The sequence below is a fragment of the Myotis myotis genome, unplaced genomic scaffold (assembly GCF_014108235.1).
Source record: "Myotis myotis isolate mMyoMyo1 unplaced genomic scaffold, mMyoMyo1.p scaffold_m19_p_15, whole genome shotgun sequence".
Lineage (NCBI taxonomy): Eukaryota > Metazoa > Chordata > Mammalia > Chiroptera > Vespertilionidae > Myotis > Myotis myotis.
Window position 1 is genome coordinate 52,849,237 of NW_023416319.1, and position 27,514 is coordinate 52,876,750.

General features: G+C 45.8%; 1 pseudogene; it reads left to right on the forward strand.

The window, feature by feature from the left end:
* Positions 1–1,164: 1,164 nt before the first annotated feature.
* On the forward strand, positions 1,165–26,772 carry LOC118670353 (annotated as a pseudogene).
* Positions 26,773–27,514: the final 742 nt, after the last annotated feature.

Sequence of the window (27,514 nt, forward strand, 5' to 3'; positions counted from 1 at the left end):
CTGGAGTACTAGGTGCAGTAAACAAGCCTTTATCCGTAACGGGAAGAAAGCCATGTGTTAGAAGCACTGGAGCAGAGGCTGGAAGAAATGTTAATGTAAATTCAGACCTGAACCCTTCAACTGGAAATCCATCAAGTGAACAGAGTTCAGAGGCAGCAGACACGGGACTTAGTGAAAATGGAGAGAACCCTGTGGAAATTATTTCTGTCACACCTGTAAAGAACATTGACCCAGACCCTAGCCGGTTTGGCTCAGTGGATAGAGCATCAGCCAGCGGACAGAAGGGTCCCAGGCTTGATTCCGGCCAAGGGCACATGCCCAGATTATGGGCTCAGTCCCCAGTGGGGGGCATGTAGGAGGCAGCCAATCGATGGTTCTCTCTTATCATTGATGTTTCTCTCTCTCTATCCTGCTCCCTTCCTCTCTGAAATCAATAAAAATATATATTTTTAAAAGAATATTGACCCAATACAGAATGAGATTAATTCTGATCAGGCTGCTCAGGGCAATATCAGCAGTGACCAGGGAAAGAACAGTAACAGCAACTGGTGCAGAAAATATCTAACAAAAGACAGAGGAGAAAGTAGGTGAATCAGGACCACCTGCCCCTGCAAAGCCCAAGAGAGGACATCGACCTGAATCGGAAGCCTAGGATAATACAACCAAAAATAACAACATAAGTGAACCTCTTAGCAAGGGAAGAAAGAAAGCTATAGGCAGACAGAAAAACCCTGGGGGTTGGAAGTGGTATGCCAAAAGACCCAACTTCAAGATGCAGCCAAAAAGACAGCACCAGCCCAGTGGGCGTGACTCAGTAGTTGAGCATCAACCCATGAACCAGGAGGACGCTGTTCAATTCCCAGTCAGGGCACATGCCTGGGTTACGGGCTCCATCCCCAGTAAGGGGTGTGCAGGAGGCAGCCGATCAATGATTCTCTCTCATTATTGATGTTTCTCTCTCTCTCTCTCTGAAATAAAAACATATTTTACAAAAAAAAAGAAAGAAAAGACAGCACCAATAGAGACAAATTGACTTACAATAGTAACCAGAAAACTCATTTGCAAAGGAGAAAATAAAGGCTAAACAGAAACTGGCTCCAGCTTCTGCAAAAACTTGAATTGAAAATGTAGGCGGCTGAGGGAGCGGGCGGAGGAGGAAGTGTCATGGCGTCGGGCCGTGGAGCTTCTTCTCGCTGGTTCTTTACTCGGGAACAGCTGGAGAACACGCCGAGCCGCCGCTGCGGAGTGGAGGCGGACATAGAGCTGTCGTACCGCCAGCAGGCGGCTAACCTTATCCAGGAGATGGGACAGCGTCGCAATGTCTCACAGCTTACGATAAACACTGCGATTGTTTATATGCACAGGTTTTATATGTACCATTCTTTCACCAAGTTCAATAAAAATCTATTTTTAGAATGCTATTCTGAAAGGTGTGTATAGAAAAATGGACCATGGAAGACTATATACTATTTGTGGATTGTCATTAGGATCTTTTTGCTAAGAAAAGCCTTTGAAAAGGTCCTTAAAATTTTGTTTTGGATTGGAAAATTGGAAAGAAAAGCTTCATAATTTAGATTGATTCTTATTTTCATCTCTTCTGATCCTGTCTGATTCGGTTTATTAGATTGGCATGTAGGTTTGTCTTGAACAGTATGTATCTGTATCCATTTTGGTCTCTTGCATCCTTTGTTTCTTCTACTTTTTCTCTTTTAAATTTGTGTGATTCTTGATCTGTTTCCATTTTCCTAGTATTTCTTGTGCACAGAACTTAGGTCAATGATGGTGTTATGGAAGAGAGAGGAAGCCTTTTTGGTAATAACATTTACATTGAGAGAATTAAGTTTATATTTAAATTGTCTGCAATGACAGTAGTAAACCAATGAATACTAATATAAATGTGGCTTTCCTTAAGTAGCCCTGGAAAATGCTTGTAGAAATCACAAGGCAAAATAGTTTGAAAAATCTTTATGTGGCTACAGATGTCCCATTTGCTGAATCAGGCTTACTTTTCTACATCTAGTAAATTATCTCTCCACAAGACTACACTGATCATTTTGAATCCTCCCTCTTTCATAATTTGTCCCTGTAACATGGTTGGTGTGCTTTAAAACAACCATCTTGCTTACAGCTAAAATTCACAGCTTTAACTTGAAGTTGACTGGTGAACTCCAGGTCACTTGCATTCTAACTTTCACTATTTTATTTAAATGCCATTGTTCAATAAGAAAAGCTAGAATATTAACTTCTATTACCCTATTTAATGTCTTTATATGTGTATGGAGGTGAACTTTAGCATTTTGCATTGACTTGTAATTAGCAGGATAATTGAAATCTGGTGTTAATTTCTATTTTGAAAAGTAATTTTGCACCTTTCATATGTAATTGTTGTCTTTTTACCTTTACTATTAAATCAAAAGTGGTTTTAAAAAAAAAAGAAAAAAAAAATGTCCCTGAACAGAAAATGAAGTTACTTTAGAACACAAACTTTCTGCCTTGAAAGCTGAAAGAAACTGTCATTTCCTTTCCACGTGATCGCAAGTCCTTTGATGGAAATGTACAGCAGGCCTCTTCAGAGAGAAGCTAAAGCAACTCCTACCTCCCCCAAAGCTTTTCTTGCAAAAGGTTAATAATTAAGCAAATTGCGTAACACTTGGTTCCAGTTCCTGCATAGCTGGAGTTTAAAGGCATAATACACCATTAATTTTCATGCTTCCGTTTTTAAAGAAAGTAACAGAATGTCCTTCACTGATGCTGAAAATTCATCAGTGGAATTGCCATGTTACACAAGAAAAGAATGGAAGTCTACTGAATTAATTTTTTAGAGGAAAAGAGAACAGATTAAATATTTGTTTTTCCTTTTGGAAACTTTTATGTATAACTAGAAAAGTGCAACTGGTAGGGTCCCTAGTGGCCTCCAGCTGCTGGCTGAGTACTCCCTCCCTTCACCTGGCCGCCTGCTGCCGCTGCCACCACCAACAATGGCCAGGGCCTCCCTCCCTTCCCCCGGCTGGCCCTGCCCCCTGGTCGAACTCCCAGACAACTCCTGGATGAGGGGACAATTTGCATACTACACTTTTATTATATAGGATTCTTCCCACCTGCCTACTTTTCTGCAAAACTGCAAGATACAGATTGCAGTTCCCTGCTATGAAAAGTGATGTGGCAATTTTATAAATTTTGCTTTCTGACTTTTATCAAAGTGAGAAAATATTTAAAATTATTATTGATTTTATATCACTTCATATTTTGATTTCTGCTCCATTTTAGTTTAATATAATTTGCAATAAATGTACATATTGTTGCTTCATAAAGCATTTAACTTTAAAATGGTTTTTACTCCTGTGATTATGTTGGAATATCTGGAATTTTAAAGGAGTAAACACTGTCCAACATTTGGTTTTATGACGTTTGTCACCATGTTTTTATTATTAATGTTAAAAAAAAAGTCAACATTTTAAAATAGTTGGACTTTGGTAACTTTGTGAAAAACGTCGGAGATGTTTAAGGTTGCTATTAACTTTCAGCATTGTGCTCTTAGGAGGTAAGATTTTTGCTTTGGTTTGCCAGTCTGGGCTCAGCTTCTATGTTTATCCTAGAAGACAACTGTTGCATCAATAACTGTTGCTTGGCACCGTTCCGCATAGGTAACAGATGCACCTTTGTGTACACATAATCATATCTTAAGTTTTTTGCATAAATAAATGCTTCTAGATGAAAAAAAAAGTGTGTAGGTGAGTATTCTCTTCTGTGTATTCAAACTCCTGGTAGTACTTCTCCATGAGATTTCTTTGTAACAACTGGAACTCAAGATTCCAGGATAATATCTTCTAAACATCCAACCACACCACAAATGCTGCCTCAGAAGCACTGAGAGACAGCCAAGCTCTCCTCCAGGAGGGTGTCCATCTTTGCCTCCATGTCCACCCCCCAGCAGGGGAGCAGGCCCTCCTGCCTCCTGCCTTGTCCGAAACCCAGGCCCAAATTCCTTTCTGCTTTGCAGTGCCCCCACCACCAGGGGAGGGCTAACCACCAAGGCCACGGTCAGCTCACAGTCCAGCGTCCAGCAGAGTCAGTGCCTGCTGGAGGCCACAAGCCCCGGCCTTGAGCTCCCCAGCTGCAGCTCTTCCAGGAGTTTTATGGTTTAATTTTATGGTTTTAATCCATTTTGAGTTTATTTTTTTCCTATAGTGTAAGAAAGTATTCTAGCTTTATTTTTTGCATGTACCTGTCCAGTTTTTCCAGCACTGTTTATTAAAGAGACTGGTTTTATCAGTTGTATATTCTTGCCTCCTTTGTGGTAGATTAATTGTGGTAGATACAGGCATAGATTTTCTTCTGGGCTCTGTATTCTACTTCATTGACTTATGTATCTGTTTTTATGCCAGTACCATGCTCTTTTTTATTTATTTAAGGATAAAATAAGTTTTTATTTATAGTCTTGTAGTAAAGGGAATGGAGTAAATGTAGGGAATGGAGTAGAAAAAAGACAAAAGTTGCAAGCCATAAGTTGCAAGACAATTCTTCAGCAGTATGTATAACTGTAAAGAGTTCCTGGGAAGGCACGTGAGCATTTCTTTAATTATTGTCAGCTAAATCCAGTGGCATAGGCAGAGCCACATCCTGGAAACACGCCTTGCCAGAGGCAGGAGTGTTGTCAGCCTGACCTTCAGCCCAGGTGGCAGGGGGTGGGTTTTGTTATTGAAAGCCAGCCAAGCACCAGGAATGAATAGGACTCGAGCCCACCCAGGAATGCGCATACTCTTTGTCTGGACCTTTAGTAAAACTTCCTGGTTGTTGCTGTATAAAATAAACACGCTGTATTGGCTCTGGGTCCCTGTCTCTCCATCAGAGGACAGTGGTCCCACCCGGCCCCAGCCTTTTCCTTCCATCTCTGAGTCTGTCTCTTTCTTTCATTTTCTCAATCCCCAGCAGCCCCTACTCAGGAACCAGACCGCTCTCTAGCCACACTGGACTCGGAAAAGAGTGAAATATTTACATACAACATACTTTTTATTTCCATGTAATGGAATCAAACATGGACTGAGACTACAGAGTATAAACTAGAAATCAGCAAATGTAGGGAATGGAGTAGAAAAAAGACAAAAGAAATTAGCACTAAACACACAAAACCCTTCACTGGGATCTGCTGACCACAGCAAAAACCAGGGCTGGATCTCCCAATGGGGACAGGTTCTAGAACAGTCGGAAAGGGAGTGGGTGGAGGGTTGGAAGGGGCTGCACTGGAGTGCAGGTTTCATAAATTGCTCTTGGTATTTATGCAATAGCAGTTGGCTCAGAACTTAATTGAATTGTAGGACACTCAACTGGTGTTACAGAATTGCTTGGTGTATGGAAAACCTACACATCTGGTTTCAAAAATGTTGTGTGGTAGTAGTGTGAGAATAAGAGAAACATCGGATTGTTTTTCTTACACAAAAAAGTTACTGGCCCAGCTGGCCTGGCTCAGTGGTTGAGCGTCAACCTATGAACCAGGAGGTCACAGTTCGATTCCCAGTCAGGTTGCGGGCTCAGTCCACAGTGTGGGGCGTGCAGGAGGCAGCCAATCAATAATTCTCTCTCATCATTGATATTTTTATCCCTCTCTCCCTCTCCCTTCCTCTCTGAAATCAATAAAGATATATTTTTTAAAAAAACAAAAAAGGTTACTGTGCTTCACCAGGAGAAGTGGGCCACCAGCATTTCTCATCTCCAACTTCAAGCTGAAGAGGCTAAATTCCTAGTGAGTGTGTCTGAGAGGTCAGGAATCCCCTTTCTCAACAATAGGATAATGGCTCCATCTCAGGTGCAGCAGGTCAAGAATATTGGGGTCCGGATCACTGGTTCCCCAGCTCACCAGTAAGGCAGAGGTCCCATACTAGGAAAGGAAGCTGAGAAGACCAGACGCTACCACACCGACTCAGCTCCCTGAACAGGGGCTCACAGATATTGCCCAGAGGGAGAGGCTTCCAATAAGAAAAGAGAGGGGTTTTTTGTTTTTTCCTTTTTGTTAGAGAGTGGAAGGGAGAGGGAGAGACAGAGAGAAACATAGATGTACACATAGAGGGACACATCAACTGGTTGCCTCCGGCACACACCCTGACCAGGGTTGGGATCGAACCTGCAACCACGGTATGTGCCCCAGACTGGACTTGAACCAGGGACCCTTCAGTCCACAGGCCAGCGCTCTATCCACTGAGCCAAACCTGCTAAGGCAAGGAAAGAGAGTTTTGAAACTCTCTCCAAAGAAACTGACTTTCCTTGAAATAAAGTATGAAGTTCAAGTTCCAGTTCAATAGCTCCTCTTAATTTAAAGCAACTAACTAAACTGCAGGCTAGCTAGTTCGCCTGAGAAAACCAGTAGAGACAGTTAAGAGCCCACCTTCTCAAAAACTGTCCTCAAACACTACCCTTGACTGAACTTAATTGGATCAGACTATGAACAATGTATGTCCCAGGGCACTGTCGAAAATAATACAGTAATTAGCCAGTAATTAGTGCAGCCTGGTATTACACATACGGGTGTAGTACCAAATGAAGCAGACAGCTTAACAGAGATCAGGGCAAAGACAGTCAAAAAAAAGCCCTGCTAAAAACATGGTCACCCCTGGGTGAATGTGGAGGTGCCCACAATGCGCCCTCAAGGAATGTCATCAGAGGCTCCTCACTGCAGGGGGAATAGGCTCCACTCAAATAAACTCCTGAGACCACAAAACAACAAAGACAAGTCAGGAAGCCTCTTCCATCCTGTGAGGACACATTGAGAAAGCGGCCATCTGTGAGCAGGCTCTCACCAGACATCAAATCTTCTGACACCTTAATCTTGGAGTTCCTGTCCTCCAGGACTGTGAGAAATAAATGTCTGTTGAGCCCGGCTGGCATGGCTCAGTGGTTGAGCATTGACCTATGAATCAGGAGATCATGGTTTGATTCCCAGTCAGGGCACATGCCCAGGTTGTGGGCTCAATTCCCGGTGTGGGGTGTGTGGGAGACAGCCAATCAATGATTCTCTCTCATCGTTGATATTTCTGTCTCTCCCTCCCTCTCCCTCCCTCTCCGAAATCAATAAAAATATATTTTAGAAAGGAAGGAAGGAAGGAAGGAAGGAAGGAAGGAAGGAAGGAAGGAAGGAAGGAAGGAAGGAAGGAAGGAAGGAATTCCTCTCACACCTGCTAGAAAGGTTAACATGAAAACACTGGAAAATGCCAAGCCTGTGAAGGGGAGAGCAGCCAGGCCTATGCATATCCTGTGCTCCCTATGACTAGCATCTCACTGCCAAGAAGAGACCCAAGAGAAAGGTGGACAGAGGTTTACCTAATAGCACTATTCTTTTTTTTTCCTTTTCTTTATTGATTACGTTATTACATATGTGTCCTTGTCCCCACATTACCCCATCCCACCCACTCATGCCCTCACCCCCCTGTTGTCTGTGTCCATTGGTTAGGCCTATATGCATGCATGTAAGTCCTTTGGTTGATCTCTCCCCCTTACCCCCACCCTCCCCTACCTTCCCTCTGAGGTTTGATGGTCTGATTGCACTATTCTTTTTTAAATTCTTTATTATTGAAAGTATTACATATCTCCCCTTTTCTCCCCGTTGTCCTCTACCAACTTGCCCCCACCCCCAGCCCCGGCCTCCACCCCCCTCCATTGTCTGTGTCCATGGGTTATGCTTATATGCATACAATTTCTTTGGTTGATCTCTTCCCTCCCAACTCCCCGACACACACACACCCTCCCGTCTTCCCTCTGACGATCTGCTCGATGCTTCCATGTCTCTGAATCTATTTTTGCTCACCAGTTTATGTTGTTCATTACATCCCACAAATGAGTGAGATTATGTGATACTTAACCTTCTCTGACTGGCTTACTTCACTTAGCATAATGCTCTCTAGGTCCATCCATGCTGTTGCAAATGGAAAGAAAACTCTTAGCATTTACAACAGCACTATTCTTAATAGCCCTATTTCAGAAACTGCCTACATGTTCATCAGCAACAAAACTCAAATAAATGGAAGTGTATCCACCAATGCAAGACCAGGAATGAGAATAAGAAGGTCTTGCCAAGCTGGCACGGCTTAGTGATGGAGCGATGATCTGTGAATCAGGTTCCTGCCTTTCCAGCAACACTACAGCAAGGTGGCGACTGACTGGGAAAGCCCCCAACTTCTTCAAGCTGGTGGAGAACCTCAAGACCCAGGAGAGCGAGGAGCAGAAGCGGAACAGGGTGGGTGGTATCCTGCGATCATCAAGCCCTGAAACCAGGTGCTGATCTTGTCCGTCCCCATCTGGTATGATGGCTCCAGGGAGGTCCTTGAGGGCTACCTGGCCCAGCACAGCCAGCACTGCGGGCCCTGCCAGGGAGGTGTTCGTTACAGCACTGATGTGAGTGTAGAGGAAGTGAAAGCGTTGGCTTCTCTGATGACATAAGCGGGCAGTGGTTGATGTGCCATTTGGGGGTGCCAAAGCTGGTGTTAAGGTCAATCCCAAGAACTACCGATCATGAATTGAAATGATCACAAGGAGGCTCACCATGGAGCTGGTAAAGAAGGGCATGATTGGTCCTGGCAGTGATGTGCCTGCCCCAGGCATGAGCACGGGCCAGCTGGACATGTCCTGGAGTGCTGACACCTACGCTAGCACCCCTGGGCACTATGGTATTAATGCCCATGCCTTCTCTGGCAGCCCATCAGTCGGGGTGGATTCCATAGACAGGTGGATCTCTGCTACTGGCCAGGGAGTGTTCCATGGGATTGGAAACTTCACCAGCGAAGTTTCTTCATTGAGCATTTTAGGGATGACACCAGGGTTTGGAGATAAAGCATTTGTTGTTCAGGGATTTGGCAATGTGGGCCTGCACGCTGAGATATGTGCATCACTGTGGTGCTAAATGTACTGGTGTTGGTGAATCTGATGGGAGCATGTGGAATCCAGATGGTACTGACCCAAAGGAACTGGAAGACTTCCAATTGCAACATAGTTCTATCCTGGGCCACCCCAAGGCCAACGCTTTATGAAGGGAACATCTTTGAGGCCGACTGTGACATGCTGATCCCTGCTGCCAGTGAGAAGCAGCTGACCAAGTCCAATTCACCCAGAACCAAAGCCAAGATCATTGCTGAAGGTGCCAATGGACTGACAATTCCAGAAGCTGATCAAATTTTCCTGGAGAGGAACACTGTGGTCATTCCAGATCTCTACTTGAATGCTGGGTTAGTGACAGCATCTTACTTTGAGTGGCTGAAGAACCTAAATTATGTCAGCTATGACCATTTGACCTTCAAATATAAAAGGGATATGAGCATGTACTATATAAAACATTTTTAAAATATATTTTTATTGATTTCAGAGGGGACGGGAGAGGGAGAGAGAGATAGAAACATCAATAATGAGAGAGAATCACTGATCCGCTGCCTCCTGCATGCCCGCCACTGGGGATGGAGCCTGCAACCCCAGCATGCGCCCTTGACCAGAATCAAACCGGGGACTGTTCACTCCGCCGGCCGATGCTCTATCCACTGAGCCAAACCAGCTAGGGCTAAACCATGTTTGATAAAGCACAGAGGGAATCTGACATGCCAGACATTCAAGAAATGTATTACACATCTATCTTCCTACAGATACACATGTAGACTGGTTTAAACAACAACACCAAAAAGAAATATAGACTGGTTTAATAAAAATTATATATAAATACATGGAATGGTTAGAGAAGTATAGTGGTTACATAAGTATTGAAAGAATGACAGAAGAAGTGTACCATAGTGTTAAAATTAGTTCTAAGGGAGAGAAATGGTACAAATATGCATATATGCACACATGCTATCTCTGTAGATTGGTAAAGGTATACATTTGTATGTATATAGTGATTAAATAAATATAATTTTTAAATGGACACTAAGTGTAGAGCTCATTTCTTCAGATTTCTTGACAGATCACATAGATACCGTGATTCAAAAAATATACGCTCAGATATTTAAGTTAAGTACAATTGTTAAGGCATCTGGAGTCTGAAAAGTTTTTCCCACCGAAAGCTCATCAGGTCAAGAGAGTGGTCCTGTCCAGTGCTGTGCCCTCGGGCACCCATGGGAGCACATGCCCAAGGGGGCAGCACCAGCCAGCGGTGAGGCTGGATGAGAAATGTGAGAAAGTGATGACAAGGGCACAGAATCAGCACTGAGCACTCAGTATGTGCCAGGTGAGCACCTCCTTTCAAATTCCCTCCAGCAGAAAATTATTCTATTATCCCCAAGTTAGAGTAGAGGAAACGGGTCCAAAAAGTTACACTAGTTACTCTGTAAACCTAACTTGTGAGAATTAGTGGGAGGCAGGAATAGCGCTGCAACAGTCCTTCACTGCCACCTTCTGGCCAGTGGAGATGGGCTCAGTCCTGTTTCCCAAGGTGAACACCTGGGGATGCTGTGCCCTTACCTGCCTGACTCGGAGGCCAGGCCCCAGTGGGGCCAGGGTGGGTAAATGATGGGCCTGGGGGGACTGTGGCCTGGGGGGAGTTGCTGTGCCTGGCATGGAGGGAAACACAAAGGAGATGTCTGGAGCCACAGAAATTTCAGAGATAAGCAAACACAGGGAGGCATTAGATATAGAAATAAAAATTGAACAACTCAGAGACCAAAGGGAAGAAACAGAGAAGACCCAGGAAGAAACAAGGGATGCAGAAACACTAAGCCCCACAGAAGGCTGAGGGCCTGTGGGAGGGTTCTCCAGCAGGAAGGCCCTGGCGGCTGCTGTCCTGGATTCCCAGGCAATCCTCCAGCCCCGAGTGAGCACCCACCTTCAGAAGGCCCTGGGCACTCCAATTCCTAGTCCTTTCTGGGATTTCCTGGCACAAATCAGTTCATCGCAGGGCTTTCCCCAGGACAGGCGAGGTGCTGCCTCTGCTCTGGGGGGCACAGCCTTACAGCTTCCCTGTGTCCCTTCTTTCTCTAGGAGAATCTGTGTGCTGTTCTCCTTTGTACAGAATGTGTATTTTCACATCCATAAAACTCTGTAGCACTTGCCTGAAACAACACTGACTCAGGGTTTCCTTCCATCTGGCTCTGTCCCGTGGAAGCTGATCAAGTTGGAGGGCCTAGAGATCATTCCTGGGCTTTGACCCAGCCTGGCGGACAGACAACTTACTCTGACTTAGTGTGGATGCCTGTGGCTTCAGTGCTCAGGGGAGTCAGCTCAGCAGAACCAGGACCAGCTCCTTGCTGGCACTTAGCAGGCTCCTGGACGGTGCAGGCGAGTTGACAGTAGAGGGACTAGTGAAGGGAGGAAACGCTGACCTCCCCTGCTCAATCTACCATTCATTCTCCTTCCCCACCCTTCGTACCCTCCCCACCCCGTCTCACCCCCAGGCACATTCAACAAACACTGCAATTTATGGCCCAGAGGCCTTTATCCCTCTTTTGTAGGAGGGAGCCCTAGGGGAGGGTTGCAGCAGAACATTCATGGGTTTTCAGTTGTACTTTTTAGTATATTGATGCAACAAAATGAGGGCATAGAGGGCCAGGGTCATTTTCCGGTCAGCTTTGTCTCGATCTTGGATTTGTTTGGTCTAATTGGGTTTTTTTGTTGTTTGTTATTTAGCCCCTGACTTCATCTGTCCTTGAGTTTGTCTGGTACTGATGGCACTAAATGGGTCTGTTATTTATCTCCCAGATCAGGGTGATTTAAATTCTTTATTCTCTGGTTAAAGAGGAGTGGTGTAAATCATTTACTCTCAAGTGTCCTTGGTTGGGGAAGACAAGATCTTGTGGTTAACTAGCTGGCTGTAATTTGCTTGACTTGTTTGGCCCTATTTGTCTAACCGTTTGCCTCGGTTTCCCTTTTCCCACTTGTCAAAAATTCTCCTAACATGTAACTATCCTGCCTCTTCGCTACATCCTAACTGCTCTCCACACCCTGCTCCCCGGGGTATAACACAGAATATCAGCAGTGCCAACTTCATGGGCTGACCGAGGGCTCAGTGAGTTTGCATTGCAAAGTGAGGTACTGGACAGAGGTAAGACTGGGGGCTCTGGAGTCAGACTAGCCTTGGAGAATACACTTAAGCTCTTCAAACTTCGTTTTTCAACTGTAAAATGAGCATAATGATTCTATAAACACATGGCTCACATCTACTTCAATTACGAGAGACCCTGAAGGCCTTGAGAGGTGAAACTTGGCCACTATGGCCCTACCTCTTCCTCTTCCTCTCTAGAATGACCAGCCTGCCCAGCCATGGCTGCTGACTCTCAGAAACACCGTACCACGCCAGCACACACTCCAGGCTTTCCCAAATTAGCAGCCCCTTGCTTCTTCAGAGCCTCCTCCTTCCTGGCATTCACGGAGGGTCCTTAATTAGGCGAATGGTGTTCAGTTGGTTTTCTCACACAGTGTAAACACAATAAAGTGATAGGCAGTACCCAGTCCAGTTTTCTTTTGTTCGTTTGTTTTTATTTTGTTAATGCTCACCCGGGGATATTTTTCCACTGATTTTTAGAGAGTGGAAGGGAGGGGGAGAGACAAAAACATCTATGTGAGAGAGACACATAGATTGGTTGCCCAGACTGGGGCCGGGATCAAGTCCGCAACCAAGACATGTGCCCTTGATCAGAATCAAACCCGAGACCCTTCAGTCCACAGGCCAAGGCTCTACTCACTGAGCCAAACCAGCCAGGTCAGTACACAGTCCTGTTTAACAGCACCACCTTCACTGGGACCTGTGAAACCTCCCATGTACTAGTTAGTATACTCTGCCTCGCTCTTTCCTGCCTTTTACTGCTGTTCAGTGTGAGTGAGTCTCAGCAGATCTGTGTAGGGGCCCTTTAAGAGAGATGCCTTGGGACTCCAACAGCCGTATCAGGACTGCTTTTAATAATAATAATAAAGCCCTAACCGGTTTGGCTCAGTGGATAGAGCGTCGGCCTGCGGACTGAAGGGTCCCAGGTTCAATTCCCGTCAAGGGCATGTACCTTGGTTGTGGGCACATCCCCAGTAGGGGGTGTGCAGGAGGCAGCTGATTGATGTTTCTCTCTCACTGATGTTTCTAACTCTCTATCCCTCTCCCTTCCTCTCTGTAAAAAATCAATAAAATATATTTAAAAAATAATAATAATAAAAATAACCCAAGAAACAATGTATTAGGGAAGAAAAATTTTCCACTACCTGAGGCAGGGGGTCCCGCGGGGGTGAGGCCGACAGAGTCCTAACGAAGCATGCCCGACTCCGGAGATCAGGTTCAAGACGCAGATCTGAACTTTATTGTTTAAGTACAGAGACATATATAACATTCCAGACCAATCAGAAGTTTACAACATCCTTAGGGCAACCAATGGTAGGAAAGTTAGGGTACTATGTAGGGGCTCTAGGGGGCTTACTCAGGCGGGCGCTGCCACTTCCCGGTGTGCCGAGGAAGCTTGTATAGGCGGAGTGCGCTCACGCCATTGCATCCGCCACTGCACTGAGATAAATCTCCTGAGCTCTTCCCACAACTACCATTGAAGACAGAAACAGAAAAAGGGATGCTATAGCCTGGCCAGCATGGCTCAGTGGTTGGGAATAGACCTATGAACCAGGAGGTCACTGTTCAATTCCAGGTCATGGCACATGCCTAGGTTTTGGGTTCAATCCCCAGTGTGGGGTGTGTGTGAGGCTGCTAATCAATGATATATTCTCTCTCTCTCTCTCCCTTCCTCTCTGAAGTCAATAAAAAGATATTTAAAAAAGAAAAAGAGCCCTGGCCGGTTTGCTCAGTGGATAGAGCATCAGCCTGTGGGCTGAAAGGTCCCAGGTTCGATTCTGGTCAGGGTCACATGCCTGGGTATGGGCTTGATCCCCAGTAGGGGGCATGCAGGAGGCAGCCAATCAATGATTCTCTATCATCATTGATGTTTCCATCTCTCGCTCCCTCTCCCTTCCTCTCTGAAATCAATAAAAATTGATTTAAAAGAAAAAAGGATGCTATAATAGATTATAAATTCCTAACTAGGCAGGACATGGCGGGCAGTCATGCCCCAGGCCTATGACTTCTTTAATGAAAGGTTTTAAGCCAGCCCTGTCCATTGTTCTTGTGCCTCTAGGTTAACAGACCTTTGAACAAACAAAAGTAATACCCCTCAGAGGCGCTATTAACATGAGCATACAATCTTGTTAACTACCCTATAAGCCAATCCCCACCTTGCTTTCTCCTTAATTTCAAATGCATAAGAAAAGCTGTGAAACTGTTATTTTCGGGGGCATTTGAAATATTGCTCTGCAGCATATGTCATCAGTTTGGCTCAATAAACTCACAAAATTCTCTGCAGGTTTGGAAGTCCTTAGGTGGGCATATTTATAGTTTTACTACATACACAGCCTTGAACTATATATATAAGCAGTATGCTATTGTTTCACTGGATATGCTATCTATCCTAGTCCATGTATATATGCATGACTAACTAGCTTCACTGCAAATTAAAGTTCTAACCCACAAAACTGCCATATTATCTTTCTCTGCCAATGAAGGTGAGCGGAGCTGCCACCTTGGGAATATTGATTATTTTAGGCTGGCTAATTTTAACAAACAGCAGAGTTGGGAGAAGATATGAAAACCAAATAGAAGTAATCCTTTGTAAGAGGATATTCACATTTATAAAGGACATTTTAATCTGTACATGGAGAAGGCCCTGCATGTAAAGCTGCCTAACAATCTTACCCTTGTTTGTTGTGCTTTACCTGGTAACTTCCCATAACTACCTCTTCACCCCCAACATCTTCTTTTGCTTTTAGCTGAAAGTGGATGGGATTTAAGGTGACAGCTTCCACTATTTTAGCGAGTTATTCAGTGTTCTTGGGTCTCTCCCTTGTAAACAGGAGGTGTACATATTATTAAAATTTATTCCATTTTTCCCACATAACCATCTCAATTTGATATTAAACCAGTCAAAAGAACCTTCGATGGGAGTGGAAAATTTTTCTTCCCTAATACATTGTTTCTTGGGTTATTTTTATTTTTATTTTTATTTTTATTAAAAGCCGTCCTGATGGGGCTGTTGGAGTCCCAAGCATTCCTCTTAAAGGGCCCACACACAGATTTACTGAGACTCACTCACTCAGAGCTCAGCACTGGGACAGCAGTACGCAAGGTGCCAGGAACATACTGTGAGAAACTGAATGGCCTGGCTTCAGGGTAGGAGCTGGAGGAGCAGCTTTCTCCCAGACAAAAATGGTGGTAGAGTGTGGGGTGCGGCTACAGTGTTTTGGACAGGTTCAAGCCTTGGACTGAGGAGAGGGCACAGTCCTCTCATTGCCACGTGCAAGTCCCAGCTTGGAGGGCAGAGCCCTCCCAGCACAATTATAGCCAACAGCTATAGTTGTAAGCTTGAACCTATGGTCCAAACACGTGGCCCCACGTGCCTGAGTGATGTGGGAGTGATAGAGTTCAGGTGCATGTAAATTGAGTGGGACTGAAACCCACAAGAATGTTGTAAATATCTTGATCACGCCCTTACTTTGTCTCGTGGCATCTGCTATAAAATAAAGACACAGCTTGTGGGAGCTGGCACTGTCTCTCCATCAGTGAAGCAGCGTCCCACTGAGACCCAGCTTTCATTCTCTTGTCTGTCTTTTCTTAATCCTTCACTGCCCCCTCTCAGGGTCTCTGAACCAGGTTGAGCTGGCACAGCACATAAGGCGCCCTGGGGCTGAGTATGCCAAGGCCGTGCAGGCTCGCCACAGTAGAGGCCATTGTTCCTTTGCTTACCTTTCCCCTGCAGGCACAAGCCACTCATGCCATACCTGAGTCTCCATCAACCTGGTTTACACTGTTTGCCTATGTCTGGTGATTCCCTGAGACCTCACTCCAACCAACTTACAGGCCCACCCAAGCTGACTCCAGTGATATTTTCATACAAATGGCCTGTCGTGGCTCCTGCTGCAGACTTTTCTAAAATCTCAAAGGTCCACAAAACCCAAACAAATAGCATCTGGCCTCAACATGTCCCGTAACTCTCACTAAGCAGCCTCAAGCTCTGTACTAAGCAGTAGCTGGCTTCGGTTCACAGCTTGGCCTCTCCTGCGTATCTCCATGTCCAGCACAACTGGCAACCATCTGCAGACTGCATAGTAGCTAATGCCAAGAGGCTCCAGGCAGGAAAAAAGCAGAGGCTGACCTTGGACTGTACCTTTGGGAAAACCCCTTAGCCAGCCTATCCAGTGGACAGCTTTAGACCATGCTGGAGCACTACCTAACCACCTCCATGAGCGCCACACTCAAGGGATGGACTCAGTGAGCACCAGAGTCCCACTGAAGAAGGTCGTGTCTGGGTGGGGGAGGGTGGAGAAGGAGGAAACTGCATAGCAGATCCTCTACTGTAATGGAAGTGGGTCCTCTCAGCCAACTGGCCTAGAGGTCAATCCCTCCCATTGATGTGCCAAGAGCAATCGAGGCTCAACTACAATAGAAAGGTGCACATGGCCAACATGGGAAGTGCACCTGGAGCAACTCGGGTGACGGGAGGCTATGCCACTGGGCCCCACAGGACACCCACTACATAAGGCCACTCTACCAAGACCAGGAGACATACCAGCTCCACCTAATACATAGAAACAACCCAGGGAGGCAGCTAAAATGAGGAGCTAAAGAAACATGTCCCAAATTAAATGACAGGACAAAACTCCAGAAAAAGAGCTAAATAAAATAGAAACAAGCAATCTACCAGGTGCACAGTTCAAAACTCTGGTTATAAAGAAACTCAACAGCCCAGCCAGTGTAGCTCAGTAGTTGAACATCAACCTATAAACCAGGAGGTCAGAGTTCAATTCCTAGTCGGGCATATGCCCAGGTTGTGGGCTTGATCCCTAATGTGGGGTGTGCAAGAGGCAGCCAATCAATGATTCTCTCTGACACTGATGTTTCTATCTCTCTCACTCTCTCCCTTCCTCTCTAAAATCAATAAAAATATATTTAAAAAAAAGAATAGATCAACTCAGTGAGAACTTCAGTGAAGAGATAGAAAACATAAAAATAGATAGAAAACATAAAAAAGGACCAGTCAGAAATGAATAATACATTAAAAGGAGTAAACAGATTAGATGAAGCAGAGGATTAAGTCAGCAATTTGGAAGATAAGGAAGCAGAAAACATCCAATCAGAACAACAACAATAAAAAATGAAGATAGTTTAAAGGGCCTCTGGGACATTATCAAGCATACCAATATTCACATCATAGGAGAGAGGAGAGAAAGGAATTTGAAACCTATTTGAAGAAATAATAAAAACTTCCCTATGTGGCAAAAGAAATAGACATACCGGTCCAGGAAATGCAGAGTCCCAAACAAAATAAACCCAAAGAGGCCCACACCAAAACATTATAATTAAAATGGCAAAGTTTAGCCCTAGCCTATTTGGCTCAGTGGATAGAGCATCGGCCTGTGGACCAAAAGGTCCCGGGTTCAATTCTGGTCAAAGGCATGTACCTTGGTTGCAGTCTCCTCCTCGGGCCCAAAGCCTGGTCAGGGTTCGTGCAGGAGGCACCCAATCCATGTGTTTCTCTCATATCAATGTTTCTCTCTGTGTTTCCCTCTCTCTTCCACTCTCCCTAAAAATCAATGGGAAAAAAATCATTGGGTAAGAATCTTTTTTTAATCTATATATATAAAAGCCTAATATGCAAATTGTCCCAGCGGGCGGTTGACCGGGAGTTCGACCACTCACTATGATGTGCACTGACCACCAGGGGGCATGCACAGAACATGGCAGGCATCGGCAGCAGGTGGAGAGCACAGAACATGGCGGGTGACGGCCACGGTGGGATGGTGGAGCAGGTAAGCAGGGGTGCGAGACCAAGGCAGGGTGCCAGTTGCTGTCATTGGGGCGAGCCTCTGGTGGTTACTGAAAATTCTTTGCACCAGTGTGCCACGGTCCCGCCCCTCAGGAGCAGGGGGAGGTGGAGAAGCCCTGAGGGGCAATCGGGGCCAGCAGCCGCCACTCACACCCACTGACAGTGCTGAGCGATCGGGGCCAGCGCCGGCAGCAGGTGCGAGTGGCAGCTCTGGCGCCAGCAGCAGGTGCAAGGTGAGCTGGCACCATCAGCACGTGGGAGCAGCAGGAGCGGAGCTGCCAGCAGACAGGGGACCAAGGGCTGTGGCAGGAGGAGCTGGGCGGGGGTGCAGAGGATGGGCTGAGACCTGCCCCTGTGCTCACCACAGCCTCACGGCCCACAGTTCCTTTCTTTTTTTTCTTTTTTTAAAATATATTTTATTGATTTTTCACAGGGCGGAAGGAGAGGGACAGAGAGTTAGAAACATCAATGAGAGAGGAACATCAATCAGCTGCCTCCTGCACACCTCCTACTGGGGATGTGCCTGCAACCAAGGTACATGCCCTTGGCTGGAATCGAACCTGGGATTTTCAGTCCGCAGGCCGACGCTCTATCCACTGAGCCAAACCAGTTAGGGCCCACAGTTCCTTTCAAGGTGCATGAATTCGTGCACCAGGCCCCTAGTAATAATAATAATAAAATAATAAAATGGCCCTCACCAGTTTGGCTCAGTGGATAGAGCATCAGCCTGCAGACTGAAGGGTCCCAGGTTCAATTCTGGTCAAGGGAATGTACCTTGATTGCGGGCACATCCCCAATGGGGGATGTGCAGGAGGCAGCTGATCGATGTTTCTGACTCTCTATCCCTCTCCCTTCCTCTCTGTAAAAAAATCAACAAAAAAAATAAATTATAATAATAATAATAATAATAATAATAATAATATCGTGGCAAAGTTTAAAGACAAAGAGAAAATGTCAAAAGCATCAAGAAAAAAACAATTAATTACCTATAAAGGAGTTCCCATAAGACTGTCAACTGAATTCTCAATAGAAACTTTGCAGGCCAGAAGGGATTGGCACGAAATAGTCAAAGCAAAGACCTATAACCAAGATTACTCTACCCAGCAAAGCTATCATTTAATTTTTTTTTTATTGATTTGAGAGAGAGGAAGGAAGTGGGGGGGGGGCGGATTTGTTCTTCCACTTATTTACACATTCACTGGTTGATTCTTGTGTGTGCCCTGTCCAGGGATTGAACCCACAACTCTGGCATATCAGGACAATGCTCTAAACAACTAAGCTACCCTGCCAGGGCTACCCAGCAAAGCTATCATTTAGAATTGAAGGACAGATAAAGAGCATCTCAGACAAGAAAAAGCTAAAGAAGTTCATTACCACCAAACCAGTATTATAAGAAATGTTAAAGGGTCTTCTATTTTTTTAAACATATTTATGTGAATATTTTATTTTACTTTTTCCTTTTTCCTTTTTTTTTTTTTTTTTTAGAGAGAGTGGAAGGGAGGGGGAGAGACAGAGAGAGAAATATCGATGTGAGAGAGACAAATTGATTGTTGCCTCCCCCATGCACCCTAACCAGGACCAGGGATTGAGCCACAACCAAGGTACATGCTCTTGACCAGAATCGAACCTGGGACCCTTCAGTCCACAGGCCAACATTCTATCCACTAAGCCAAGCCAGCCAGGGTAAGGGCCTCCTTTAAGAAGAAAAAGAAAAGATAAAAAATATGAATAATAAAATGGTAATAAATACATATTTATCAACAATTACTGCCCAGCCAGTGGGGCTTAGTGGTTGAGCATCAACCAGGAGGTCACAGTTTGATTTCTGGTCAGGGCACATGCCCAGGTTGTGGGTTCAATGCCCAGTAAGGGGTGTTCAGGAGGCAGCCAATCAATGATTTTCTCTCATCATTAATGTTTCTATCTCTCCCTCTCCCTTCCTCTCTGAACTCATTTAAAAGAAAAAAAAAACAATTACTTTTTCTTTTTTTAATCCTCACCGAAGGATATTTTAGCATTTATTTTTAGAGAGAGTAAAATGGATGGAGGAGAGGGAGGGAGGGTGAGAGGGAGATGGAGAGAGAGAGAGAGAGAGAGAGAGAGAGAGAGAGAGAGAGAGAGAGAGAGAGAAACACCAATGTGAGAGAGACACACTGATTGGTTGCCTCCTACAGGCATCCTGACCAGGGCCAGGGACAAAGCCTCCAACTGAGGTACGTGTCTTTGACTGGGAATCGAACGCACAACCCTTCAATCTGCAGGCTAATGCTCTAACCACTGAACAACCAGCCATGGCACAACAATTACTTTAAATGCAAATGGTTTAAATGCTCAAATCTAAAGACACAGGGTACAACCAGCCTTGATTCTCAGCTTGGCCTCTCTTTGGGGCATCTCCAAGCCCAGCACAAGTAGCAGCCATTGCAGATTGGTCTGTAGCTTGTTCTGTGTGGGCCCCAGTCAGGGCACAGGCAGTGGCTGACCTTGCACCTCTAAGAAGGCCCCAGAGCCAGTGTGCCTGGTGGACAGTTTCAGACCACACCTAATTATAACCCTACCACTTCCATATGTGATACACTCAAGCAATGGACTTGGTGAGCACCAAAGTTCCACTGAAGCAAGTCCTGCTCCATAGGGTTGGCTCCTGCACAGCAGCTCCTCTGCTATAGTTGCAGCCAGTCCTTGCAGCCAATCAGCCTAAGGGTCAATCCCTGCCACTGACACCAACAGCAATCAAGGCTCAGCTACCAAAGGACAGTGCACACAGTGCACACAGAGGCACACCTGGAACACCCAGCTCGGGTGACTGGGGAGGCTGTGCACAAGTCTGGGAGATGTAGCAGATCTACCTAATACACAGAAACAAACTTAGGGAAGCAGCCAAAATGTGGAGACAAAGAAACATCTCTATATACAAAAGCCTAATATGCAAATTGTTCCGTCGGCCAGAAGTTCGACCGCTCGCTATGACATGCGCTAACCACCAGAGGGCACGCGCAGAACATGGCGGGCGTCGGCCCCGTGCTCCATGGTCCCGCCTGACACTTGCATCCGCTGCCAGTGCTGGCCCAGCCCCAATAGCCCCAAGACAGGGTAGGGGCTGCTGGCCAGGCCCAACTGCCTCTCAGGGCTTCTCCACCTCCCCCTACTCGCACCGGCTGCTGGCAGACAGAAGACCATGGGCCGCAGTGGGGGCGCAGAGGATGGGCCGAGACCCGCTCCTGTGCCCACTGCAGCATTGCTGCCCATGGCTCCTTTCAAGGTGCATGATTTCGTGCACCAGGCCCCTAGTGCCAAATAAAAGAACAGGAGACATCTCCAAAAAATGAACTAAATGAAATGGAGGCAAGCAAACTACCAGATACAGAGTTCAAAACAATGGTTATCAGGATGTTCAAGGAACTTAGTGAGAACTTCAACAACATTAAAATAGACATAGAAATAAATAAAAAAAAAAATAGAAGAAGCAGTCAGGCTCAGTCAGAGTGGCTCAGTGGTTGAGCTTCAACCTATGAACCAGGCAGTCTCACAGTTCGATTCCCGGTCAGGCCACATGCCCAATTTGCGGTCTCGGTCTCCAGAAGAGGGTGTGCAAGAGGCAGCTGATCAATGATTTTCTCTCATCATTGATGTTTCTATCTCTCTCTCCCTCTCCCTTCCTCTCCGAAATCAATAAAAAATATATTTTTAAAAGAAAATAAACTTTGACACAAATGTGTTATTTTAACATTGTTTTTTGAAACAGCAAATTTTTAGAAGGTTGAAGATTACTCTATTAGGATTGCCTCTTTGAATAAAATTCTTATGTGGATTTGAATCTATTGGAAGTTTGGCACCAGACTGAATACCAGTCTACGCCAACATTTTCTCTTTATCGTTTAGAAGCCCTGAACATGTTTTCCTTCAGATTAAAAGAAAAGACACAAACATTTTATGTTCATAATTTTGTGTTCTTTTCATAGAGAACTTATAGCACTGGACCACCTTAAGATCCCACTTCTACGATGAGCACTTCTTCTGGTGCAGGTGCTACTGTGCTATTTTAAGGACTCACCCGGGGCATCGCTGCTAGGCACCATGCTTGCACACCTTCAGTTGTCTGAAGCCATGCGGAACGTTTTCCAATGCAGGTGAACCAATTTAGGAATGGAATTGAGACCCATGCACCCCACTCTGTCCACACCTAGGAGCTAGAAGGTCTTAGTATGTCAATGTAAGAAACATTCAAGCCTATGAAGAATTTTTGTGAGTTTATTTGAGACAAAACTGTCAATAATTGCTGGGAAGCAAAATCTCAACGGATTGAGATGATGCTCCAGAGAATGACAGTTTTGCACCTTTATACATTACAATCAAAAGAGGAAAAGTAAGTGGTTTACATGAAATCCACTGGTGATAGATTAGGGAGGTGGGAGGAAGCAAAGCAGAGAAATCTCTGGGATTAGGTCAAAAGTAAAATGATAGACACATACTCCTTTTACTTAGTGGGTGCAGACTAGTTAACAGTCAACAATTAACTCAATAACAATGAGGGGATTTGTGGTCTCCACAGAGTGGTGCCTGTGCTTTGAGGGGTCTGGAAAAAGGAAAATTACTTCGCCATTCCAAAGATATGTTATTATAGATGCAAAAAGACGACAGGCTCATTTAAGGTAAAGATTGACCTTTGTCAGGGAAGATACTGGTTTAGGACATGACTACCCACAAAAAAATGCTCTTTGTTAAAAAGATTTTTATTCACCTTAACCGGTTTGGCTCAGTGGATAGAGTATTGGCCCGCAGACTGAAGAATCCCGGGTTCATTTCTGGTCAAGGGCATGTACCTTGGTTGTGGGATCGATCCCCACTAGGGGGCGTGCAGGAGACAGCTGATGGATGTTTCTCCCTAATAGATGTGTCTGTCTCTATTCTTCTCCCTTCCTCTCTGAAAAATCAATAAAATATATATATATATTTAAAAGAAGGTTTTCATTTCAGACCATCCTTTGTGGTTATTTAAGTCTCTGAGTTTGCAAGGCCACCATGCAGGCGGTGGCTAAACTAGCCAGGTTAGCATGTAACCCCTTTTAGTCCTAACACCATCAATGAAAAAGTATAATAGTGTCAACTCCACCCATCCCTAGTGGCCAAACTGGTTCTCCAAGAGCTGTGTGGTAGAGGGCATGGCTTCAGACCCTCACTGTGGAAAATTCCAATGTTGATCATCAGAAGTTAAGATATTAATATTTTACTAGTGTGCTAAGAACTTGAACACACCTTTTGGTGCACGGGCAATGATCAACACTCCAACCAGCTCCAACTAACTCCAACCAAGCCACTGGGCCAGGGCTGCTATTTAATTTTTAATATGATTTTTTCCATTGTTACTATACTTCAACTTTTTATTAGTTCACATTGCTTGAAGGTACTTGATATTCTCTCTTTATAAAATATTTTTATTGTTATTTTTAGAGAGAGGGAGAGGGAGAGACAAACATAATGAGAAAGAAACATCCATAGGTACACGTCCCCTATTGGGGACTGAACAGGCAATCTGGGCATGTGCCCTGACAGGGAATCTAACCAAAGACCTCTTGGTGCACGGGATGATCAACCAACTGAGCCACACCAGCCAGGCTTTTTATTCCCTTCTGTAGTCTGATTGGAGTAGAACACAACACTAGCCCCTTCGCTGATAAAACTACATAACAAATGACTGCAGGGTTTTTTAATTAGCTATTGCAGTGGAAAGACTCTGTCAAGCTTATATTGCATTTGAATCCTTGTAATGCATTCTTTATTTACAGACAAGCTTCTAAAAACTACTGACATTCATAGTGACATTCAATGCAAAAAACAAAACACAGATAGGCTTAAATGTAGATCCTTCCTAATCATAGTGTCTTTGGTCATTTAAGCCACTGTTTTTAGTCTTTCAACTTCAACATTCAGTGCCAGGAAAAACATTCTTTTACTTTATTACTGCCAAATATGTAAATAATTCTTCTTATCAGATACTTAATCTTATTATAACTAACATATAAAGATGTAGATAAACAAATCACATTGAAAGACATTTCTTGGGATTAGAGCCACTAGTTCTAGATAAGAAACCCTTTTTATAAATTATACTCTAATCTAAAATCTGGATATATATTTCATTTCATTGGCTCAGTTTAATCAGAAAAAAATGCAAAGGGAAATTTATGACTGTGGCATACAAATGTCTTAAACCTGTTCCTACCACTGCCAACTCTGGACATCCAACCTAGAAAAAGTGTTCTCTACCACATCACTCTACATCTCAGCCATTTTATGTGTCTTCACTACACGGGTCAATCAATACTTGAAATATTTTACCATCTATTTCCTTTTCCTATTCATCAGCTATTTGAGGCAGGAGCTTTGCACTGACATATTCAGAAGTCCCAGTTCCTGGAAAAGTGCTAGACCTATTGTGTGATTCAAAATATAGCATTAGCAGCAAATCAGAGTTGAATCCATCAATAAATATTAATATAGAAAAATTAAAAATCAGCACTGAATCAATAAATAAATGTCAAGTAATTATATTAGAATGAAAATATACTAGTTGTAAAGTCAAATTATAATCTATTAAATTAAAAAAGCATGGTAGCCGAAACCGGTTTGGCTCAGTGGATAGAGCGTCGGCCTGCGGACTGAGAGGTCCCGGGTTCGATTCCGGTCAAGGGCATGTACCTGGGTTGTGGGCACATACCCAGTAAGAGGTGTGCAGGAGGCGGCTGATCGATGTTTCTCTCTCATCGATGTTTCTAACTATCTCTCTACCTTCCTCTCTGTAAAAAATCAATAAAGTATATTAAAAAAAAAAGAAAATTTAAAAAAAATTTAAAAAAAAAAAAAAAAGCATGGTAGAGCCCGAACTGGTTTGGCTCAGTGGATGGAGCGTCGACCTGCAGACTGAAGGGTCCCGGGTTCGATTCTGGTCGGGGGCATGTGCCTTGGTTGCGGGTACATCCCCGGTGGGAGGTGTGCAGGAGGCTGCTGATTGATGTTTCTCTCTCATCGATGTTTCTAACTCTCTATCCCTCTCCCTTCCTCTCTAAAAATCAATAAAATGTTTTAAAAAAAAAGCATGGTAGAGCCCAGCCTGCATATCTGTGGCTGAATGTTGACCTATAAACCAGGAGGTCATGGTTCAATTCAAGGTCAGGACACATGCCCCAGTTGTGGCTTGATCCCCAGTGGGAGGCATTCAGGAGGTGGCTGACCAATGATTCTCCCTCATCATTGATGTTTCTCTCTCTCTCTCTTCCTCTACCTTCCTCTCTGAAATCAATAAAATAAATTTTTTTTGAATCCTCACCCAAGGATATTTTCTCATGATTTTTAGGGATAGTAGAAGAGAGAGGGAAAGACAGAGAGAAACGTTGATGTGAGAGAAACATCAATTGGTTGCTTCCTGCAGAGCCCTGACTGGGGAGGAACCTGCAACCAATGTACGTGCCCTTGACCAGAATCAAACCTGGGACCCTTTGGTCCGAAGGCTGATGCTCTATCTACTAAGCCAAACTGGCTAGGGCAATAAAACTTTAAAAAAAGAATTGTACACCTGAAACCTATATAATTTTATTAATCTATGTCACCCAATAAAATCAATGACAAGGAAAGGAGGGAGGGCGAGAGGGAGAGAGGGAGGGAGGGAGGGAGAAAGGAAGGGGGAAGAGAAAAAAGAAAAGAGAATCCACATGCACAGTTTAATACCGAGTGTGGTGATGAGCTGTGTAAACTGTAATAAGAAAGGAAAAAGAAAGAGCCACCCTGAAGCCAGACGTGCAGCTGCATGGCCCAGCGCTTCACTTAACCTCTTCACCCATTTCCTCGTCCTGAAATTGGGTGCTGAAATCCGCCCTTACAGGCTGTGCGGGCGACATGCGTTGACATGTGGGAGTCCTGGAAGAGCACCAGGCAGCACAAAGGCTGCTGCTGTGAACCACGCTGCTGTCACCCACAGCGAGGAGTACAAGTGCCGGGAGGGGTCACAGCCGCAGGGGGAGGCACGGCAACAGATAATCTCCCAAGTGCGGTGCTAAGCGGGCCAGTGTGGCCAGGAGGATCAGGGAGTGACTGACATGGGGGAGCTCCATGGAACAGAGACAGGCTCGGGGAGGAGGGAGCCTGAGGCCACCGAAGGGGTTTATGTTGCTGTTGTCTTCTGTTGCTAATCCTCACTGGAGGATACCTTGACCTGAATCATATATCCACTGAGCCAAACCGGCCAGGGCCAGAAGGATTTGTTTTATTTTATTTTTTAACATATTTGTTATTTATTTCAGAGAGGAAGAGAGAGAGAGAAACATCAATGATGAGAATCATCGATTAGCTGCCTCCTGCATGTCCGCTCCTGGGGATGGGGCCGCAACCATGACCTGGTTCACAGGTGAGGCCCAACCACTGAGCAGCTGGGCAGAGGGCTTATCTTTAGAAGCGGGCTGTGAAGTGGGGTGGGGAGCGGGGGATGAAACAGGTGGGTCTTGGAGGTAATGCTGAGAAGGCTGGTGGCACTGAGTGGGGAGCGCCCTGAAAGGTCCCGGGTTGGATTCCGGACAAGGGCACGTAACTCAGTTGCAGGCTCCTTCCCAGCCAGAGCCCTGGTTGGCGCATGGGATCCATGTGTTTCTCTCACACTGATATTTCTCTGTCTTCCCCTCTCTCCTCCACTCTCTCTAAAATCAATGGAAAAACATCCTCGGGTGAGGATTTTAAAAAAGAATATGAAAAGCGTTGATGAGAAGCGGCATCGCCTGCCTCTGCTGTGAACCCTTCCCGCTTCTCTCTTGCCAGGTCTTCACTCTCATCCCAGAAGGACGCCGCCGAGTCTCCCGGCCGGAAGCCCTCCGGCCCCGGCTCCCGGCCCCACGCCCCGCGGGCCCTCCGCGGCCGGGCTCTGCGCCTCTGCAGGCCCCTCACCTCAGCTCCCCTCCTGCTTCTAAGGCGCTGCTACTGAAGACCGCGGCCTCCAGAGCCCATGACCCGCTCCGCGGAGCGGGCGGAAGAGCCAACAAAGACCCAGCGATGGGTTAACCGAGAACGCGACCGCCACGGGAGGGCGCGGAGCAGCGGGCACTCAGCGCAGTGCGGGCGGCGGGCGGCGCAGCCGGGCGGCAGCAGCCAATCCGCGCGAGGGGGCGGGACCGCTCCGCGGGGGGAGCCCCTCCGCCACTGCCTCCCCACCGACGCCCGCCTCAACGGCCGTCCCTAGGTGCTGATTGGCTGGAAGCCGCCACGGCCTTGCTCCGATTGGCTGCTTCTCCACTCCTTCCTTGCGGAGGTGGAGAGCGTGAATCAGGAATGGCCTCTGCGATGTGACCTCCTGGAGGTGGGGGAAGTCGTTCCTGGAGGCTCTAGTCTGTGAAAGGGAGCGGGGCCTTCACGCCAGACTCCTAGGGAGTGGCTGCCTCGGGGGCCCCAGTATTCCCCGTCTTGAGACCCACACGCCGTTTCTGTACCCCCTTGTCCGGAAGGCTCGGAGGCCCCGCTGCGCGAAGGGTCCGCCCCGCAGCCTCCCCCACGCGCTGGCGGTCAGCCGAGGCTGAGTTCGGGAAGAGAGCCCTGGTCCCGCAGCCACCACCCTGCAGGTGGCCACCCTTCCCTCCCGTCTTCCGCCGCTCACTCCTGCTCTCGCGTAGGCAGCCTGTGAGCAGTGAGGCTGCCTCCCCCGCACCCCCCACCCCCACCCCCGCCCCTAC